Here is a 5127-nt window from a genome sequence, read left to right as displayed (position 1 = left end):
CCCCGCTAGCTGTCGCTGCTCGTTCGGTAGCTTGTTGCTTCTCCGCATGTGTGGAATGTTGGGGAGGAGAGAGAGACACAGAGAGAGAGAGAGAGAGAGAGAGAGACACACACAGAGACACAGAGAGAGAGAGAGACACACACACACACACACACACAGAGCGAGAGAGAGTCTATAAATGTCACACTGTGACAACTTGACTTCCATGTTGTTTTTTTCCATTAGATACATTTAGATGAGCTACAATTGGAAAAATGATTAGTTTATTTAATCATCCATGTGAGCTGTATTTACTGCATTATAACTTACTCAAAATCTGCCTACTTGTATCCACTTATTTCATTCTATCTCATCTTAAAGAACACATGGCTGTATTTTCAACCAAGCAAAGTGGCCAACTGCCCTGGGTCTCAGGTTCACTGCATGTCCGTTGGCTGTGCTCATTTTAATTATTGCAAATCCATATGGGAATTTGCAGGAATTAGCTTACAGTATCAACCGAAGAGGGTCCTGCATAATCTGCATTTTTTTCCAACTTCAAATTACTGTAAAGAAACTGACACAAAAAAAAATTGTGCCAGATAGTAGCTTATTAAATGAGCAAACAAGGTTTGTGGGTCTGGGTCATATGGTAGCCTAAAGGTCACATGTGTAGTCTGTTGTGTTGACCATACTTAATAGGAAATTCAGTGGCAAAGTATATAGATTTTTAGGTGGAGGGTCAATAGGATCCAAGCATTTTTTCTTTTTTTAAAGAAATAGTCCTGCCATTGCCCTTGAACCAGGCACTGGCCCTCAGATCTGCAGTTGGTGTCTGGGTCTTGCCGGCACGTTACTGCATACAGACTGAAACAGAGTAAAATGCTGGGAAGGCCTTTAGCCAATGATTAGTCGAGTAGAACTTCCTGTTCTCATGGGGCTTACAATAGTGTCGTCCATAATTAAATTATTTATTCCATCAAGTGCTTGTACATAGTAACGTTTTTATTCCTTTTGTGTATTTTTATCTTGTATATTGTTATTATCATTATTCACTACAATGACAATAAAAACCTCTTTATGTCTTGTAAAGAATGGGGCCTCAGCATTCAGCTGTCCTTCCTGCAGAAGGGAGGGGGGGGTTATACGGTTTAATGGACCGCTCTGTGGTGCACCTCGCTGGTCTCAGGTCCCTTAGTGATTCAGTTCACACGTCCTGTACTTTGTGTTTCAGAGCTATACGTGTCCCCAGTACAACAGACCATATTCAAATGTGATACTCTTAACTATTTCAAGATTAAAGTCTAGCAGCCAGGAGACATCTGTTTAAAAGGAACACCATTTTTCCTCATTGCCATTCTGTTTTACTCATCCTGTCTCATCTTAATGTTGCACTTTTATTGTTCAAATTGTAATTGGCTCCTTGCTGCAAACATGTTTAAACACATCAAACACTTTACAGTCAATGGTCCGTCATCTAGAGAGTCATTTGATACGTGTGGAGCGAAAGTAACTATTCACTTTTTGCTTGTTGGGCTGCTTTAATGCTCGTATTGTATATTCTGCTAGAAAAATACTAGAATGTACTGAAATCTAGCATATTCATGATAAAAGTGTTATATCAGATTAATTGGAGTTCTGGCTCCACCTAGGTCTTATATGTAAACCTCATGTTTGGGGTTTGGTTAAGATGATGGGTCCTCACATAAAATTCAAATATTGTTTTGGACCAGAGAACATAACATAAACCTACATGTAGAGGGATTCAAAAAATGACTCAGCCGTGTGGGACAAACAATGCTTTATTGGCATGTTGGATTGACATTAAAAGGCAAATATCAGTGCAATTGGTGTGACCAAGCAATGAACATGTGTTATTCATTAGGGGAATAGGCAATGTTTTTCTGCTTGGTAGAGAGAAGAAACGTTTTATCTTGTGGAAGGTTGAAAGTGTAAAATATTATGCAAAGCAACGGGCCTCATTCACAAACAGTGCGTACGCTCAAAACTGTGCTTAATCCGTACGTATGAGCGTTTTACACACAAATACGGGATTCATCTGTATTGTATATTAATAGTCTTAATCTGCAAACAGATTTAGAACTGCCTTCGTTAAAAAGACCGCATTCATTAACAGAAATGCTTTGATAGACAACAAAAGTATTAAAATAACTATGAATTTGATCCACATTTGTTATTGTCATATTTCAAATATTTGTTTCAAAGCATCTTTTGAGATTTTCAAATGTAGCTCCGGATGTCTGTTGTACTATTTCATTCAACCATCACACTAAAAAGAAAAAGAAAATATGATTATGTTACTGTGGTAATATAAATGTAATTTATGGTGCTGCTAGATTGCTGCTAGACCGACCTGTTAATACAGGAGGTGTGCCGGCAAGCTGTAGAGCAAACTGTTTTTTAACTGCAGTAACAATGTTGTGTTTGGAAGCAAATATGGATTCAAGCAGAATATTTTTATTAGATAAAAACATCTTTTTGACGGCACTAATTTTGCGTCTGGACTTAATTTGTGCACAAAGTCAGAACATTTCTACACACATATTAGTGAATTAGGCCCTATGTGTTTGTCAAAAGTAAGAAGATTCATGTTATTTAATAACAAGATAACATAAATGAAATCTATGTAACAATTAAAGAGAGCAACAGTTCAAATCGGTACATAACACCAGTATTAGTTTATATTGATCACTTTTCCTTTTATCTAATAAACTGTAAAAGGACTTATAAGAACCGTCTTTGTGCACATACAGTGGATACAAAAAGGCCCTAAGTAAAAGAAAAAAAGGAAAAATGTAAGTAATTCCCAGATTCTTGGGAAAGAATTCTTGGGAGAGGAATCTGTTGATGCTTGGATGGATTTAATAATTTTGGTCACATTTAAACACTGCATGGTCTAGCCATGCTGCATTTCAGAACAAGTACGGAGATTCGGACCCTAAAGCAAGCTTTGACATTTCGACAAACAATTTTGACATGTTGTCAAAACTGAGTGTTCCAAAATTTGTTTTCATTTTAATACTAATCAAGAATAGCATTCCCAAACATTTGTACTGTTACTCTAACAGTTAACCTAAAAGTTAACCTGATAAACTGAATAAGAATGATTTGATTTCAAGCACAAGATGTAAAAGGTGTAACAGGTCTTCCGCTGCATTTTCTCACAATAGCAGGTTAAAAGACAACATGCTGTCATCTTGTTCATTCTCTTTTACTTGTCTTGATTAAACCGTGTCAGTAGCACAGAGTTTGAAAACTGCCAAGTCCTGAAGGTTGTGGCTGAATACTTGGTTGGGTTGGTATTTATTAAATTGGCTGAGGATAGTGAATCATCCTGGCCAACAGTCCAATGAGTAATGCTTATTGGCGCTACTGTGTTCGGTGTACAAGCACTTTATCAACATTCTTAACTCTGAAATTACTCCCATCTCTGCCAGCATTTACTGGAGGAAAGCTCCAAGAGACACTGGTCAGGCAGAGACTCAAGCTTGTTCAATTTTTTTTCTTGCCCTTATTCGATAGTATAAGCGAGGGGAAAGAGGGAACGACAAAATGCAAAAGTGCACATGTCAGATGGAACCTAGGCCGCTGCGGTAAACATGGTGACTGAGCACCTAGGTCCGTGGTTTCCAATTATTTTTCTGCCTAGAACCTCTTACAAGATAGACCTCTCTGTAGGTCCCTTGAAATACTTTTTTTACATTTCTGTAGTCTTAGTTATGTGAAAGAACAACACAAGAGAAAAAATGTATTAGAGAATATTAGATGTATTTAACACATTTGCAGATTTGATAAATCAGAAAGTAATCTACTGTACAACTACTACTATTGATTTAAAATTGAAATATTAATTGTTGAAACATAAAGCCTTTTGTAAAAAAAAAAAAAAAAAAAAAAAAAAAAAAAAAAAAAAAGCAAATTATAAATACAATTTTTCTATCATGATCCTTTAAGTGCAAAAATCTGAAAACTTTTTCGCTGACCCTGTCAGAGTGCCAGGAATCTGCTTTATGCTACTCCACTTTTGATTACAGCCTTTGAAAACTTGTGTGACCTTACTTAATAGGGGAAAAACAACTATGAAGATACTATGAAATACCATGGCCCTGCCCGTTCTAAATGCATGAATGAATAAATAAATTAAACTGTAACTTTCTGCAGTCGACACAAGAAATTATTTTTATCCCGGGCAAAAGATGCCTAAATTTTCCTTGGGATTAAATCCAAATTTTACTATCTAAAAAAAACAAAACAGTAAAGTAACACCCCGTAAAACCACAAACTGTCATTTTTGCACTTCAGTTTTTGTAGGAATTAAACAAACAGGAGATAACACTTTATTAGAGGGGCTGTTTTCTAGTTCCCAGTCTTTGTGCTAAGCTAAACTAGTTGGCTGATCTTATCTAGCTCTCGACGAGAAATCAAGAACATTTCCCAAAATGTGGAACTACTCCCTTAAACGTATTGTCATCAAGCGTTCCTAAAGCTTCTCTCCACTCATGGAATGTGCCCGCATGTCTCTGCCTGAATGCCACCTCCTCGCAACTCCTGACAGGTTGAGACACCACTAGAGCTCCTTTAACGACGCAATATATGACCATGAGAGCATTAAAATTGCATCCAACAGCTATTTGCTATGTAAAGATATGTCTATCTGAGGAGAGAATGAAGTCACTCTCCCTCTGCATGTGTTGTAATCCCAGCTTCTCTATCCTTTGTTTACATAGTTGGCCCATGTCACACTTTTTTTTGTTGGTGCATGTTAGTGCATGCTAGCTTGCCCAACTGGTTGGCTAATGGCCGTCTTTGTGGACGGTTACCACTCAGGTTAACACTGCTATCTCAGTCAGTACTGTTGCCGTAATTTGCCCTGTAAGCACTGTAAGCGCTGTTAGCTAAAAGCCTCCGGCTTGGATGTCACCATGTTATGAGCCGCCTAGAGGCAATAGAAATTATCTCAAACTCGCGTAAAGCACCTTTAAAGAGATAGGGCCGTGGGTCTAGGTTAAAAAGATTGACAAAATACTTCTTCAAAACGCAGCAGGACTAAACATGTGTCACTCCGAGGACAGTTGGCTAGTGAGAACTGAGACAATTGATAAATAAAGGCCCTGATCCTTTGTCTTG

This window comes from Anoplopoma fimbria, chromosome 19, assembly GCF_027596085.1.
Source record: "Anoplopoma fimbria isolate UVic2021 breed Golden Eagle Sablefish chromosome 19, Afim_UVic_2022, whole genome shotgun sequence".
Classification (NCBI taxonomy): Eukaryota; Metazoa; Chordata; class Actinopteri; order Perciformes; family Anoplopomatidae; genus Anoplopoma; species Anoplopoma fimbria.
Note: the sequence above shows the minus strand (reverse complement) of the source record.